The sequence below is a fragment of the Neoarius graeffei genome, chromosome 9 (assembly GCF_027579695.1).
Source record: "Neoarius graeffei isolate fNeoGra1 chromosome 9, fNeoGra1.pri, whole genome shotgun sequence".
Classification (NCBI taxonomy): domain Eukaryota; kingdom Metazoa; phylum Chordata; class Actinopteri; order Siluriformes; family Ariidae; genus Neoarius; species Neoarius graeffei.
The window spans coordinates 36,406,682-36,424,695 of NC_083577.1; the positions used below are offsets into that span (position 1 = coordinate 36,406,682).

General features: G+C 40.1%; 1 protein-coding gene and 1 long non-coding RNA gene across 3 annotated transcripts in view; one reads left to right on the plus strand and one right to left on the minus strand.

Annotated features, from left to right (window-relative positions):
• LOC132891631 (uncharacterized) overlaps window positions 1–18,014 on the minus strand; it is a 123,839-nt gene that overhangs the window by 46,212 nt on the left and 59,613 nt on the right. Inside the window, exon 3 of one of the 2 annotated variants that reach the window (XR_009655345.1) lies at window positions 15,054–15,143. The exons of the other annotated variant lie outside the window; for it this stretch is intronic. This is a non-coding gene — a long non-coding RNA (uncharacterized LOC132891631). The remainder of the gene's footprint in view (window positions 1–15,053; window positions 15,144–18,014) is intronic. 2 annotated transcript variants of the gene reach the window in all.
• Window positions 9,090–18,014, plus strand: part of LOC132891630 (gamma-glutamylaminecyclotransferase-like) — a 51,704-nt gene continuing 42,779 nt past the window's right edge. The window contains exon 1 of the mRNA XM_060929394.1: window positions 9,090–9,206. The gene's annotated coding sequence lies outside the window, so the exon portion shown is untranslated. The remainder of the gene's footprint in view (window positions 9,207–18,014) is intronic.

Consider the following 18,014-nt stretch of genomic DNA (forward strand, 5'->3'; position numbering starts at 1 on the left):
GCTTGATCAGGTACAGGAGAACTGGTTTCCATGATGCACAGAACTCTGCAAAAGAGATCTGTGAGGAAATGAATACTGAGCCAGTATTGAAGGACAAGAGGTTAAGGTCCACAAAAAAACACTTTGCCTATGAGGCACCTGATGAGCCCATTGCTGATGCAATGAAAAGACTTGAAGTATGCTTTTTTAATGCATAGGTAGACTGTGCTATTCAGTCTTTAGAGGACTGCTTTCAGTCTTTGGGGGAAGTTAGGAACAACTTTGGTGTGCTTAAACTTCTTAAACTTCAGTGACCTTGATGCACAAACACTGAGGGAACAGTGTAAGATTCTTGGAGACAGACTTACATGTGCAGAAGACTCTGATGTGGATGGCAATGCACTGGCTCTAGAAATAAAGAGTCTTCTTGAACTCCCCCAGTCAAAAATCACTGCGTTTGAACTACTGACCTATCTGTCTCATAATGACATCTGTGAGTTATACCCCAATCTTTGGGTAGCTCTTAGGATTGCTTGCACTCTCCCAGTAACTGTAGCATCAGCAGAACGGAGCTTTTCAAAACTAAAATCAATCAAAAGCTACTTGAGATCTACAATGGCACAGGAAAGACTCAGTGGGCTTGCACTTATAAGTATCAATAGCAAAGTTGGTCGGGAGATCTCCTATAATGACGTCATTGATGACTTTGCCTCCCAAAAAGCCAGGAAACATAGATTTTGAAGGGAAATGATCAAGCACTGATGATGACAGGAAAAAGAACAAGTGTTGTCTTTCCGAACAGTGAGTTATTTTAGGCGAGTTTTCATATTTTCTCCTATAAATAGTTTTAAGTGCAACATAATAGGTTGTTGTTGTGTTATTGTTGATGTTATTATGCTGCAAATTTCTCTGTTCATTTTGTGAATTTATTTAAGATTTCTTTTAAGATGTAAGGTTTATTCCAGATTTTAAGATTTATTTATTTGTTATTTAATAACGGTTACAAGTACAAGTACTAAGTACTGTTTGTAAGAACTGTGTATGTTAGGTTTTGTTTTGCACATTAGTGCAAAATAAACTGGTTAACTTGTTTACATATACAGTGTCTTGTCTACTGATTTGTTGTTTTACTTACAAATATGCCACATCACTCTGAATATTTGATATTGCAATAGCCACAAGTTGCAGTATAATGTAAACCAACTAAAAACGCAGATTATGGTGGGTGGCTAGACTAACTAGACTAACTGTGTAGCCTAAGAAATAATAAGGCAGCTAGCAGTGTAGTTTTGGTGGTGTGGGGGGCCCCCAAATCAAATTCTGCTTAGGGCCCCTTAAAGGCTTGTGCCAGCCCTGGTGACCAGCGCCTTCATGGCTGCAGGAGCAGACGGCTGCTTGCTTGCGCTGGATTACCTCCTCCCCTCCCCCTGATTCCCCCCTTCAAGTCCCGTGTTTAAAGTGTACTTGTGTTATTGTGTGCTTAATGTGCAAAGGTTTTTTAAATATTCCCACACTGTACTCCTGACAGGAGCATAGTGTGTGTGTGTGTGTGTGTGTGTGTGGGGGGGGGGGGGGGGGGGGGGGGTTTCTTTTTTTCGTTATCTCTCCTCATGTTGTGTTTCCTTTTATCTTCATCCCTGTCTTCCTGTCCTGTCTACCCTATGTCAATTGCATGTTGTATATGTACGGACAGGTTGACGGCTAATTTCGCTGGTACATGTGACTAGTGACAATAAAGGGCTTATCATCATCATCATCACAAAATATCATGATTTTTTTTAAGTGTCTTGCAAGCAATTATTTGCCTGTGCCTTCGGCATCGTGACTAAAATTCACGATATTTAGTTCAGCCTCGTCCAATTATTGCTTTATCCGGCTACATCCGTATGCAAATTAGACGTGGTTACGTATGTTTAAAAAGGTCAAATCAACCTTTTCTTTTGCTGATTTAGTTGAGTATAAAAAAGCTCAAGCTATGGTTAGGAGGGTGATAAGGAAGGCAAAGAGAGAGCGATGGAGAGAATTCTGTGACTCTATTGGAAGAGAGACCGCAATTAATGATGTATGGGGGATGATAAGAAGAATGGGAGGAATAAGGAGGGAATATTCCTTACCAGCTTTACAACTTAATGGTGAAATTATGAGAACAGCTAAGGAAAAAGCAGAAGCTTTAGCGAAAGTGTTTGTCAGAATCCATGGTGTGGATAATTTACCTCCTGAGGTCAGAGTGGCTAGAGAAGAACTGGTAAGGCTGCATCCTAATGTTCTAGAGAAAAAGGCTGTTGCAGATGAGGCTTTTGATGTGCCATTTTCTATGTTTGAGTTGAAGCGGGCTCTAAATGGAGTTAGATGAAATTTGCTATGTAATGGTGGATAAATTGTGTCCTCAAGCACAAATGGTAATTTTTCAGTTGTTTAATTTGATATGGGAAACAGGGAGTATTCCATTAGCTTGGAAACACTCTGTTGTGATTCCGATTTTGAAACCAGGTAAGGAAAAGAGTGAGGCATCAAGCTACAGGCCGATTGCGTTGACCTCTAACCTCTGTAAGTTAATGGAGCAGATGGTCACAGATAGGTTGTCTTATATTGTAGAAAAGAGGGGTTTAATCAGTTCCTACCAAAGTGGTTTTCGTAGAGGAAGGATGACTATGGATCCTGTGCTGTTTATTAGTTTATTAGGATCCCCATTAGCTGGGCACAGACCCAGCTATTCTTCCTGGGGTCCAACAATAAAATCATATACAGTTAAAATTCTATACAATTCAATACATTCATTCAATCAACCATCAATTGAAGAAAAAAAACCCATATAATTTAATTACTTTAATAATGATTTTAAACCTGAAAAATCTCTACCTCGATTCTATATTAACCTATTTTATATATGATAGGCTCAGATATTTTTTTACGTGTTTTTTGAAAACCACTTTACTATTCAATGTAGTTAACTTGATTGGCAGCTTATTCCATGCTTTAATTGATCTGTATTCAACAGTGCGTATAAATGCATTAGTATTAATCTTTGGGACGCTCAGTCGCCCTGCTGCTGCAAGCCTTGTGTTATATGTATGAATGTCACAACTTTTATAGAGCAGATTATAGTGATTTAATGGAGTCTTGTTATGTAAAACTGCCCAGGTTGATGTTAATAAGGAGACATAAAACCTATCCTCCACTCTTAACCATTGTAAAACTGAGTGCATGTAATTGATGTTTGTTGTGTAGGAACATTGAAGAACAAGATGTGCTGCCTTGTTTTGGACTCGCTGAAGTTTAGCTAGGTGATCTTTGGTGGCATTTGACCACACAATATTACAGTAATCCATCTGCGCTAAAACCAAAGAGCATACAATCCTCTTTCTAAGTTCCTGGGTAAGGAACTGGCCACTACGTCTGAGTAATGCCAAGCCACTACTCATTTTCTTAACCATGTGGTCAATCTGTTTAGACCAGGACAGTCTGGAATCTATGATGACTCCAAGTAGCTTTACTTCCTTTACCTGTTCAATTTGTTCTTTATTAATACCGAGATTAAGTACTGAGTCATGACTCAATGAATGACTAGAGCCAAAAACAATACTTTTAGTTTTTGATATATTGAGAACAAGTCTATTTTGTTTTATCCATCTTTCTATTGCTCCTAGCACCTTATTTAAAACGTGTCAGTTCGGCTGATGTTTTTGCAGATGTATAAATGGAAGTATCATCTGCATACATTACAATTTTTGCGTTTTGTACAGCTAAAGGTAAATCATTTGTAAAAATGGAGTACAACAAAGGTCCTAAACAGCTGCCTTGTGGCACACCACAGTCTACATTCACACTACTTGAGAAACTGCCATTAAAATAAACTTTCTGGGATCTATTTGTTAGATAGCTGTTAAACCAATTTAAAGCTGACGTTTTGAAACCATACCTCTCCAACTTTTGAAGTAACAATCCATGATCAATGACATCAAATGCTGCAGTGAAATCTAACAAGACAGCACCACATATTTTTTTGTTATCAATTTCTCGCAGCCAGTCATCAGTCATTTGGGTTAAAGCTGTACATGTTGAAAACCCTTTTCTGTAGGCATGTTGAAATTCTGTTAACAGATTATTCTCAGAAAAATAAAATTGTATTTGATTAAAAACAATTTTCTCAAATATTTTACTAAGTGCAGGGAGCAAACTTATTGGTCTGCTATTTGATGGTGTAAAAGTTTTCTTTTTATCTTTAGGTAGTGGTATAATTTTTGCTTCCTTCCAAACTTGGGGAAAAATGCCACTCTTTAAGCTGACATTGAATATGTGGCATATGGGGTGGGAGATGTAACTCACTGCCATTTTCAGAAACTTTCCATCTATATTGTCAATACCTGCTTGTTGGTCCTTGCAAGATGCATTAATTAACTTGCTTACCATGTCTTCCTCCACTTTGGCAAACTGAAAGCTGCAAGATTGCTCCTTAATTAGTTGCATTATCATAGGGTTGGAGTCATTACTCCCCTTTGATAATTGTTCTTTCCTTAATTTAGCCACTTTGTTATGAAAATAAGTATTTAGATGATTGGCAATTTTTATTGGATCTGTGATGAATGTCCCATCATTCTCCATGAATGTTGGTTGTGAGGGTGTTTTATTCCCCAACATACTATTCAACGTTTTCCATATTTTTTCCCCATCACTGCTAAATTTACTTAACTGTGACGTCAAGTATGCTCTCTTTTTCTTCAGGTTAAGTTTAGTGACATAATTTCTTAATTTACAATATTGTCTTCTATCAATTACGCTACTGGTCTTGTTGGCTATTGCCTTTGCCTCATTCCTCAGTGCCATCTGTTGTTTAAGTTCTTCGTCCACCCAAGGTGCTCCAAAGGTTCTTAAGGTCATCTTTTTAACCGGCACATGCTGGTCTATCACCGGCACAAACTTGGACATAAATACATTTAATGCTGTGTCTGGTTCCTCCTCCTCAAGTACACTTGACCAGTTTATCTTACAAATATCATTTAAGAAAGCCTCCTCAGAAAACCTTTTAAGAGTCCTTGTCAAAATGACTCTTGGCTTAGCCTTTGGTACACTTCCCTTCCTTGCAATAGCCACTAAATTATGGTCACTGTAACCTACAGGAACTGAAATAGCTTTCGAATATACTTCTTTTCTATTGACATAAATGTGGTCAATACAGGACGATGTCGTAATACCTCTTTTGTTGATGCTTATTCTAGTTGGCTGCTTCACCATCTGTTTTAAACTACATGAATTGGCTATGTTCATGAGCTTCTGCTTTAAAGGACAATGTGGTAGCAGCCAATCTATATTTAGGTCACCTGTTAGGATGACCTCCATGCTTAGGTCATATACCTGATCAAGCATACTATTCAATTTATCTATATAACCAATATTTGCACTGGGAGGTCTGTAGCAACAACCCACCAATATATCCTTTTGATACGGTAAGTGGATTTGCAACCACCTTATTTCAATATCAGTTGGTTCTAGGTCTTCTCTTACTTTTACAGGAATGTGATCTTGAACATAAAAGGCTACTCCACCACCATGACAATTTCTATCTCTACGGTACATATTAAAACCTGAAATAGACATTGCAGCATTACTAAAAGTTTCGTCAAGATGAGTCTCTGAGATAGCCAGAATATGAACAGAATTAGAGGTTAGGAGTTCTTCAATGTCAGTGATTTTGTTTCTCAAACTGCAAATGTTCAAGTAAGCTACTTTCAGTCCCTTCTTGGGTAGCCCTGCAGTAGAAAACATTTGTGTCAGTAAAAAAACGAAAGTCCTTTTTTGAGTGTCATATCTTATTACTCGTCTGTGGAGTCTTTTTTCTCTCCTTGCCGGATTATTAGTTTGTCATAGCGCAGAAAAGCAATGTCCCCCCTCTCTCTGGCTTCTTTCATTTTAGGCAAGAGCTCCTTCCTTCTTTGTCTCACCGACTCTGGATAATCCTCATTTATAAAAATCCTAGTCCCCTTCAATTTTCTTGCGTTCCTTAGTACCATGTCTCTATCCTTTGTACGATGGAATCTCACGATGACTGGACGTGGCCTGCCTTGAGTGCCATTGCTAGAGATATTCACATTTCCAGTACGCCATGCTTGTTCCACTGTGATTGTCTTTGGGTCCAAGTTGAGTTTCTCTTTGAATATTTCCAGAACCTTTTCTTCTGTGGCTAAATTGTTCTCTTTTTCTACCTCTGGAATTCCATCGATGATTATATTTGCTCTCCTTGCTTGCCTGTCGAGGATGTCAGCTTTTTCGTCTAATATCAGCATGGATTCAGCCAGTCGATCAATATCTGTTCTTTGTGATTTACAGCTAGCTTGAATTCCTTTATTTTCACATTTAATATCATCCAACTCCTTTTGTGTAAATTGTAAACTTGTTCTTAAGTCTTGCAAGTCTTTTAGCATGTCATCAATCCTTTTATTACATGTCTCCATAATGGTACTAACACAAGTTTTAAAATTGCTTTCCTGCTGTAATAAAAGTTCTTTGTAAAAGAGTTTTTGTTGTTCCAGCAGTTCTTATAGATGTACCATTGATACAGTTTGATCATAGTCTTTCTCCCCTCTTTCTTTGTTCCCCTTCCAACCAGCCATTTTGTCTTGGGTCTAGACCCAACACCAGCTCTAATTAAAAAAAAAACAGTCCCAGACTTTCCAAAATCTTCCAAATTTGCCCCAACAAGGTTTCAGTTCTTCTGCTTAAAAGCTCCTTTAAAAAGATTTGTTATCAAAGCAAGGATTACAGAGATATTTGTGGATTTATTTTACCCAATTCAGCAGCACAACAGGTAACTCTCCAAACAGGAAGTGAGTCAGTTCCTGACTCACTTGTGATAGGTGTGTGATAGGTGTGCTGTGTCTGGAAGATACAATAAGGAAGGCTCAAGCAAACAAAGAGCAAGTTCTTGCAGTTTTCTTTGACATAGAAAAGGCGTATGACATGCTATGGCGTGAGGGACTCCTTATTAAATTAGAGGCAATGGGAATAAGTGGTAGGCTGTATAACTGGGTGATGGATTTTCTGTTAAATAGAACCCTTGAGGTGCGTGTTGGACAGTCACATTCTAACACATATCCTGTGGATAATGGAGTTCCTCAGGGCAGTGTATGCAGCCCTCTGTTGTTTAGTGTAATGATTAATGACATATTTTTAGACATAGACGTTAATATTGGAAAATCTTTGTATGCAGATGATGGAGCACTGTGGGTCAAGGGCAGAAATTCAGCTTACATTAGTAAGAGACTTCAGGCAGCAGTCAGTCTTGTGGAGAATTGGGGCACTAAATGGGGCTTTCGTTTTTCAGTAGAGAAGACACAGGTTATATGCTTTACCAAGAGAAGAAACATTCCTCCTGTACAAATTACCCTGTATAGGCAGCCACTCAAACAAGTGGAGGTAGTAAGGTTTTTAGGGGTTTGGATGGATTGCAAACTGACTTTCAAGGATCACATTCAGAGAATAGTTATTAAATGTAAAAAGGTAGTAAATATACTTAGGTGTCCAGTGGGAAGTGATTGGGGTGCCACTATGATGTCACTTAAACAGGTATATATTGCACTTATCAGGTCTACATTAGATTATGCATGTATAGCATATAGATCAGCAGCAAAGACACATTTACTGAAGCTTGATGTAATTCAAGCACAGGCATTACGAGTGTGTAGTGGGGCATTTAAGACCTCATCAGTTCCAGCTCTTCAGGTAGAAGCAGGGGAATTGCCTTTGTCCTTAAGACGTCAGCAGCTGGCAGTGTACTGGACGAACTTACAGGGTCATAAAGAGGCTCACCCTACCAAGTACATTTTAAATCAATGTTGGGAACATGGTAAGGCAGATTTTAATAGTTTTGGGTGGGTTGGGAATGGTCAGGCTGAGGAACTTGGCCTGAGTTGACCCACAGTTCTGTGGTACCTCTACCGGTTATTCCACCTTGGCTGTTTATTATGCCTATGGTGGATCTTGACTTAGTTAAAACGCGTAAGGATGCTGGGGAGGACAGTGATGTGAATTATTTGATTAATGTGCACATACAAAACAAATATCCTGAAGGGGTTCAGATTTTTACAGATGGCTCTAAAGACCCTGAAACAGGGAAGACTGCGGCTGCAGTCTTTATCCCAAAATATAACAAAGAAATATCAAAAAGGGTGTCTGACCACCTAGCAGTTTACTCAGTAGAATTATTTGCAATCTGTCTTGCACTGGAATGGATTGAAGAGGTTAAAACTAGATATAATGTTATATGTTCTGACTCTATGTCAGCATTGACCAGTATTTTACATGGCAAGTCAGTGTGTAGACCTGACCTACTGTACGATGTCCTTCAAAGTCTCTTCAGACTGCATCAGCAAGATATTCTGGTTAATTTCTTATGGGTTCCATCTCATTCAGGTATTGAAGGGAATGAGGTTGCAGACCAGCTTGCCAAAAATGCTTTAAAATTTGAGGCACAGTTTAATATCCCACTGAGTAAAGCAGAAGTTAAGACCATCATAGTCACTAAAATGCTAGGACTATGGCAGGGGCAGTGGGACAGGGAGAGTAAGGGCAGCTTTCTGCGCACTGTACAAAAAAAAGGTTCCCACTAGAAGACAGGATACTTGGAGTCGGAAAGAAGAGCAAGTTATAACAAGACTTAGGATAGGACACACTAGACTAAATCATAACCTCTACATCATTGGCAAGCATGCCACAGGTCACTGTGTTAACTGCAGCGAAATGGAGACTGTTAGACATGTTTTGTTAGAATGCCAAGCATACAGTAGACAGAGAAGCGTTCTACTAGAAGAGGTTCGAGAACTAGGGGAGACCAGTCTCACTCTTGAGAGATTATTTGCCTTTTCAGTACCGTCAGCTTGGAGATTTGTTCTTATGTTCCTGAAGAATACTGGCATTTTTGACAGGATTTAGTTAATTCTATTTATCTTTTTTTTTTTTTGTCACTCCTCCATTGAAGCGCCACACCTCATTGCAATGTCGCAATAATACAGTTGGTGGCGGTAATGCACCATAGTGGATGCCAACCGCCAATAAATCGGAAAGAAGAAGCAGAAGTGGTTACGTATGTGTGACGTCACCACCCCTCCCTCCCGGGGAAGTATTTTTTGCAACTCCAAGGGTAGCTGCAGGCTTATTATAACCTGTGCGGAACCATTTTGCCATTTTCCCCAAGTACTTTCAGAAAATCAGGATTTCTTTAACTTTAATTTCAGGTAAGATTTCAGGTTATCCCCACTATTTATTCTGTAAATGCTGTGGTACTTAAATCTGAAGAAAGCCTTTTTGGTTTCATCATGAGAAAAACAAATCCAGGTAACATAGAGGATAACTCCATTTATCAGGCAGCATTTCTATGGATTCATATCACAGCAGCAAATTTACAAAACTACCTCTGCGTTACCAGTTCTCGATATATCAGTGAATTTATGGGTAATGTTTCAATATATCCGTATTTCCTACCAATTCCCATTATTATTGAGTGAATTTGCAAGTTATCTACCGAACTTCGACGATTTGGGTGACAAGTTTTATATTTTACGCTTCAGGGTGTTCTTGTTTTGAATAATAACAGTCTGTATGAGAACTTGCTCATTCTGTCACGCAGTGGGCTCTGTGCAGTCAAAGTTATGACGGGGCATCGTTTCGTTTGTTTATAAGTACTGTATTTTATACGTTTCTGAATTGCAAGTATGCCCACATTAAGGCCTCTGCATGCTCTTGCGATAAGGCTTTCGCAGATAGCTTTTCGCAGACAGTTGTAATTTATTGTTGAGCGGGAGTAATAGGCGTGCGCGATGTTATTCACCGGCACAACGCAAGGGGGCGCGAAGTCGCTAGGAGTAGTTGGTGGGTGTCAGGGACGTCACTAGGTTTGAGAGACAGGGGTAGCTTAGCACCCAGAGGATTAAAGGTATTGTGCGCGCGCCGAACATTTTTCAGAGCACCTACTAAGGCTGTCAATCAATTCATTATTTTAAGAGCATCACACCTTGGGGACACACTTCCCACCATTTCTATTCTATTTTAAAATTGCTTTCATCATTTAATTGCTTGCTGAAGCAGCTTCACCAGCTAAACTACAAAAATGTGAAAAAAAACAATGGTAGGTGTCATGCATTCCTGCACAAACTGAAGAGGGCAAGTGCTTCACAAATCATCATGTAAACATTCTACAGAAGACTCAATATAGCCTAGGTAAAGTTAAGCAAATGCAAACCACTGACATCAAATTACAATCTCACCGTGTGTGTCTGCAAATGAAAGCATAGAATTCTGACTCTCTGCAAACCCAACTCAATGGAAGCCCGCACCGCGCCTGCTGCAGAATGCCCGCGTAGTTTTTTAAGTCCTACTAGCCTACCACTCGACGTGATGCTTGACACAGAGCCAATGAGGAGGAATCATAACGATATTAATAATATTGCATTAAACAATAAATAAGCAAGCAGAAACTGTTGTTCGGATTAACTTGCGTTCTTGATGGCTCATGTTCAGTGCTTTACTGCCTTTGTTTTTTTTGGGAAAAAAATAAAAATATAAATAAATTTTAAAAAGGGCAAAAAATATAGGGTGGCTTTGCCATAAGAGAGGGTGGCTGGAGCTACCCTAAAATGGGTCTGGCGACGTCTATGGTGGGTGTGGTTAGTGGAGTGTTTATCCTCTGGTTACTTATAATGACTAGAACTGGAGTCGTATAGATGTACATACTTCCTCAATCAACCGCTCTTCGTGCTGCTCCATCTTCGCTCGTGTTTTTAAAAATGGCGGTCGTGAAAACAAACCAAACCGGGAAAGTAGGGAAGCGGAAGTGTGTGTACAGCGGATGTAGAGTGGACCAATCAGAGGCCTCTTGTCTGCGACGCTGTCTGCGAGGCTTCTGCAGTGGTCACAATTTTTGGGAGGTGCGCGCAGAGCGTCTGTGAAGGTGGGGGGGCTACGCAGACACTGTCTGCGACGCTATCTGCGAGGACTGGGTTGTCAGCATAAATTGGCCTTAAGGCCTCTGCATGCTCTTGCGATAAGGCTTTCGCAGATAGCTTTTCGCAGACAGTTGTAATTTATTGTTGAGCGGGGAGTAATAGGCGTGCGCGATGTTATTCACCGCCACAACGCAAGGGGGCGCGAAGTCGCTAAGAGTAGTTGGTGGGTGTGGTTAGTGGAGTGTTTATCCTCCGGTTACTTATAATGACTAGAACTTTTTTTTATTTTTTATAATGACTAGAACTGGAGTCGTATAGATGTACCTACTTCCTCGATCAACCGATCTTCGTGCTGCTCCATCTTCGCTCGTGTTTTTAAAAATGCCGGTCGTGAAAACAAACCAAACCGGGAAAGTAGGGAAGCGGAAGTGTGTGTACAGCGGATGTAGAGTGGACCAATCAAAGCCCTCTTGTCTGCGAGGCTTCTGCGGTGGTCACGATTTTTGGGAGGTGCGCGCAGAGCGTCTGCGAAGGTGGGGGGGCTACGCAGACGCTGTCTGCGAGGACTGGGTTGTCAGCATAAATTGGCCTTTACGCATTACAAATGCGTGAAATACTCACCGATTTTCTATCAGCCCAGCTGATCGGTAGGACAAAACTCGGTCCAAATTCCAAGATATGACGTCATGTGTTCTGCGCATGCGCAGTAGGCTTGGTAGGACAAATCCAAGAGGTAGGATAACTTTACAGAACAACGGACGCAAATCAATAAGACATGCTCCCCTCATGAAGTGGAAACACCCCGTCACCTATTTTCGATATATGACGTCATCATTGGATTTCCATTATGATAGAAGGATAGCTGGTTAGGGACATACCATTTCTATTTTTTTAATAAACGGGAACATCTACCCAGGGCTCGAAATTTAACTTTTCTTTGTGTCCCCCAGTGGTCCCGAATTCTGTGTTGTATTGTCCCGAATGGAAGCAATAGTGTCCCCATTTTTTTCCTCTCTGAAATAACCAGTGGTTAATATTATCATATGAAGTTACTATTATATTTGTAACTATACGATTTTGAACCCTTTATATCATTTTTACAATAAGTCACAAAACACAAGTGACACATGTCCAATACATCATCTACTTCAAAATTAGTTATTGCATTTTCAGTTTATTAAACTTTGGCGATCTCACTGTATGAATAGATACCCGTTTATTTAAAAGGGGCCAACTAGCTCATTCAGAAAATGTTTCAACTCACTACATCTGCAGTACACTTTAGCTGAAAATAAGACCCCTTTTATGTTCGTTTCATCTACTTATACTTTGAATATCTGTTGGCATATATAAGGCCAACTTATCATTTTCACCATTACCGTTATCCATTTTTATGTAATATACCTGTTGCCCCATTCAGAGATGTTTTGAAAGCCATCAGCCATACCATCAATGGATGAAATGCACACCCATGTTGCAAGCAGTACAATAGAAGGTTTGACCCAAAAACCGAAATATTTTAATCCAGTCTACAGTGTAAAATAAAGGAAAAACGCCATCCAATCATATCGAGGTACCACCTCAAAATGATTGGATACTGACACGTCAATCAGACTGAAGCCCGCGACTAGCCCGGCCCTTCTGTGTGTGTGTGAGAGCGAGCAGAGTGTCGCACAGAGCGCAGGATTCTTTCAGTGCGCTCCTTCCAAACAACGGGGATTTACACGAAAATGGAAGGAGATATTCACAAAATTCTTTCACAGTGAGCGCCACAAGGCTCTCCTGAACACACGGATGTAATTTTTTTTGTCTGTAGTGTAAAAAATGAGGTCACTAGAGCGAGTTAAAAACGAGTGACTTTTCTGCCACGTTTATAATGGGAGTCTATGAGGCTGCGCGGCTGTGCTCTCGTTACTTTCAGGCTTCTCATTCAAAAACTGTAAATCCTATCGCTCAGGTAGACACATTGTGTGAATCAGGACAAGTGTGGCTACTACTTTTGAGAAAATTGTGTGTGTGGAGTGAAAATTGGGGCTGAAAACACAGTTTAAATGAGAAAGTTTGAGCTATTTTTCCAAGCTCTTTACACTCTAACTTGAGCTCCACTAGTGTGTAACGCAATAGACACCCATTATAAAGCCGGACTTTCTCAGGCTTTATAAGGGGGAGGAGGGGTGGAGACGCGGGGGGTGGGAGTGTTTCTTGTCAAAATATGGCTTGCGGGAACCGTTATTCCAAAATCTTGTACTGCACCTTTAATGTAGAACTTTTTTTCTAGATCTATTTTTTTCCCATTGTCCCGGGATTGTCCCAGATATGATAATTTTGTGTCCCGATGACATTTTTTATGGTCCCCGGGACGTCGGGACACCATTAGTTTCGAGCGCTGCATCTACCCAAGGGCGTAACCATGGTATAAATATTGGGGGGTCCAAATTTGAGCCCTTCCCAAAATATTTTTAAGTGCATTTCGCGCAATTTTCATATGGGCCTATTGATAAAGATGTGCTTATCTAGAACATTGTTTTGATAAATACAATTACCAATGAACATGTTAACATTTATATCTTGTTTTTTTATTGTGTATCAGGCAAAACACAAAACAACAGAATGTGCAACTGCAAAACATGTAACGCAATACAACATACAAAAAACATGTAGAACATTGCATGAAAATCTGTCACACCAGAGCTAGTCTCACACACACACACACACACACACACACACACACACACACACACACACACACACACACTTCAAACAAATGCAGAAATGCCAAATCGCTACAAAAAAATGGCTACCAAAGCAATAGAAAGGAGCATTACCCTGGTTAATAGGTCAAAACAACATAGAACTTTGTAGAAAATATATTGACTTTATCTAAATAAATGGCCCAAAAATATGGAGGCATTCAAGAATAGAGGGCTACCGCGTGACGTCACCGTACCACGAGATTGTGTTAGGGTGCCATATTGGAAGACCTCAAGTACATACATACATACTCACAATATAAAACAAACTACGAGCGAGAGTGAAGTGACACGATGGCTGATAATTCTGGTTATGTGAGTACATTACCAGCTGCAGAAAGGGCACGGTATGTGGAGAAACTCACTGTGATTGATGGGTTTGACCCATATGATAAGACTCGGGGCAATGGAGAATGGAAACATAAGGAGGACCGGACACCAATTCTGCCATCTGTTTGCTACCCAGACATTGTAAACTATTTGTTGTTTACACCCAGTGCCTACACTGCTGATGACTTGAAAGCCTACAAAGGGCTACAGGCTTACAATTATGTTGTTAGTGGCTTGGTTCGTGATATTACAGCTGTTGTTACGAATAACCTACACATAGTTATGGCCAAGGTAATCTTGTTGATTTTTATCTTTTAATAATATATATTTTCAGTTGAAAAATTAATACTTTTTGTTCCTATTAAGGTATCCATAATTTAGGTTAATTTATCCAAATTATACATATGTATTTATGATATATGCCTACACAACAACTATGCTTTATTTATATAACAGGAGGGAGAGCAAGCCCCAAACCATCCTTTATTATTATTATTATTATTATTATTAAATTGTAGCAGTCTGGGAGGCTTGCTCCTCATACAGATCAACTTGGGGCCAATTTAGCATGTTTTAAATCTGAATTTCTTGCGTTTGCTTACCTCAAAGTGTCCGCAGATCATGCACAGACTTATCCATTATATCCACAGTTTTTTGCCAAGTCTCACACAGGTTTCTTTCAAGTCTACTGTTGGGCCAATAAATCATAAATAAAACAGCTCAGATTTGTTTGTTTAAGTCGTTTGCCACTCCACTTTATTCTCGTGGGTTCACATACCGCTGCCGTTATTTCCCCCTAATCACGAGTTTGTTGGTCTTCCAATATGGCGCAGGGTCTGTTTACTTCCGGTTTCGGGTGACATCAGTGAAATCCCTCTTATAGAGGGACTGACCAAAATGATAATTATGAGTGACCAAAATGATGATTTTATTTAATTTATTTAAATTTAATTAAAGGATAGTATGCTCTTATTACTAGCCTACTGATGACATGCAGCCTATGATGAGGTTAAAAATAATGTAAAGTTGTTTTAAGGACTCGTAATACAATGCTCTTTACCAGTTCATCTTCAGAGCAGGTCTCTGTCTGTTCCCTTCCTCCATCATGCCTGTGACTCTCTGTGACAGACTCATCATGTCTGTGACTCGTCTGGAAAAAAAGGCGAATGTCAGCCCGTTGGTCCTTCCTTTTCTTTGCGGCTACCGCCATTTGAATGTGTCCACCTGCAGCCTACCTGACAGTCCGACTGAGTGGATTTTCAAACCAACTAAGCCGCACTACGGCGTCATGGGCTGACCCAAGTGCGCAATCATAGGGGGCACTGGCGTAACACAAGTACTTGGGGCCCCCCTGCAGCTACTAAAAGTGTGGGCCCCCCCCCCAAGGCCACCCTGCCACGGCCTCCTCTCTCTCTCCCTCTCACTCTCTCTCTGTATATCTCTCTTTTGATTGCTGAAAAGTGTGAAAAAAGTGCCAGGGCTCAGCCCCTGACAGCCCAGGCCCATTTAAACACGTATAGGACTGCCTAACCCATAGGCCTAGATGTTTTGTTAATTCATTCATATTCAGTACACCAGCAGAGTAGGCTATCCATTTATTACAAATAAATCCAACAATAAAAATGGTGTATGATGTGACAAAGCTCACAGTTCATACAGCTCAGTAAGCAGTAACGATAACAGTAACATTAATAATGATAATTACATAAGGTTCAATAAGGTTTAGGAAAATAAAAATGAAACTGTTTTAAAAGCCAGAGTATGGTTAAATAAAATACATCACAAGTTTAAGTAAAAGTTTGCATAAAGAATAAATCTGTCAAACACAGGGGTGCAAGCAACTAACCTTTACTCACGTTACTGTTATGAGAAGTTTTATGAGTAATATAAAAATGAGTAATTTTAATTTTACTCAGGTAAATTTTGACCTAGGTATCTTATTCAATGGCGGCACGGTGGTGTAGTGGTTAGCGCTGTCGCCTCACAGCAAGAAGGTCCTGGGTTCGAGCCCCGGGGCCGGCGAGGGCCTTTCTGTGTGGAGTTTGCATGTTCTCCCCGTGTCCGCGTGGGTTTCCTCCGGGTGCTCCGGTTTCCCCCACAGTCCAAAGCCATGCAGGTTAGGTTAACTGGTGACTCTAAATTGACCATAGGTGTGAATGTGAGTGTGAATGGTTGTCTGTGTCTATGTGTCAGCCCTGTGATGACCTGGCGACTTGTCCAGGGTGTACCCCGCCTTTCGCCCGTAGTCAGCTGGGATAGGCTCCAGCTTGCCTGCGACCCTGTAGAAGGATAAAGCGGCTAGAGATAATGAGATGAGATGAGATCTTATTCAATTACAATGGAACCAGGCCTGAAAAGGCCTACTGAGTAAAAATGAAATGCAGCACAATAATAAAACAATCTGGCGGAAATTAAAGAAAATTACGCTACCTTGCGTGCAGTTTTTTTTAAACTATTTTACATAACCAACCTATCTTGGATCAATGTGTTGGATGATGGCTGGTGGTCATGGAGAACAATATTCAAGAAAAAGAAACATTAAATTATTGAGAAGAAAGATAATTAAAAGTAACTTTTATTCAAATCCCATTTTAAATCAGGTACTTTTTCACTCATTAGCCTCGTTTTAACTGCACTATCCCCCCCCCCCCCATGGCCCTACCTGTTAGCGCATCATGAACTGGAGGATAAGGCCTAACTCTCCCAAAAACGGACTAAATTTTGGGCAGTGTGGATGTAAATTCTTCTTTTTTCTTTTTGATTTGCCGCTTTTGAGCACCACTTTTTTCTCTGGTACGCTTCATTGTTGTGTTTATTATTTTCATGTTTCATCGGACTTTTTCGTGCATTGAATCACATCGGGCGACGGGCCCCCCCTAGCGGTCGGCCTCCCCCGCCTGGCGGGGGCTGCGGGGGTATACTTTACGCCAGTGATAGGGGGTGGTCACAAAGTTGTTTGTTTGTTTCTCTGTGCTTCCTAAATTGAAAGTAAATCGGACATAACAAGTGAAGGATTCATTATATAGCCATGGTTCAGGATGGCATATTATTTGTCTCATATTGATTTAATACGCCAAATATTGGGGGGGACAGATTGGTACTTTCCCAATATTGGGGGGGGGGGACATGTCCCCCCCAGTGCCTATGGTGGTTACGCCCATGCATCTACCACAATATAAAATGTATTAATTTCCATATTCATACCTCTCATTCATCTCAAACAGTTTTATACAAGAAGATACTCCAAAACAACATGGAGTTGAATTAATAATATCAGTCAATTATTTACATATCATTGCTCACTGTTCACTGTGCAACAGTCACATAAAAACTGAGTGCCAGATCTAGCTACTCAGGCCTAGACATTAAGCATTTACCACTGGTGGCCCATTGGGCCAATGGAATTGAAAAGTTACTGGCCCAAATGGAAAATGTGGTGGCCTGAATGCGCGGTACCTGAACCACGGCTGCCACAGGTGCTTGCAGAAAGAGGGGGGTCTGGGGGCCCTCCCCCATAAAATTTTGATTTTTCAATTCATATTCGTGCATTCTGGTGCATTTTAAGGTGAAATTAATGAAAATAAGATTCATATTTTGTTAACATTATTATATCTCTATTGTTTGTTCACATTGATATTTTATTGTTTGCATTTCTTGTTCTATCAATTTCTTAGTTACATTTAAAAATTAAAATTTGTTCTCTGTTCGTTTAACACATGCTGTTGATTTACTGTTTTACATTAACAATTGTTTGTATAAGTTTTAGAATAAGCAAAGCTTTGCCTCACCATGCAACTAACTTGTTTATAGAATAAGCTTTGCCTGTAACCCACCCTGTGTGATGTAGACACATTTTCCTTTTTTGTCATGGTTTCAACTTTGGCTCATATATTCTCAACATTGTAGATATTGAATTCTCATTACTGTAGATATTCTTATAGAAATAGAGGTACAATGAACTTTTTAAATACACCTTTATATAATAGCCACAAGACACACACAGGCCAGTCCCAAGTCTGGA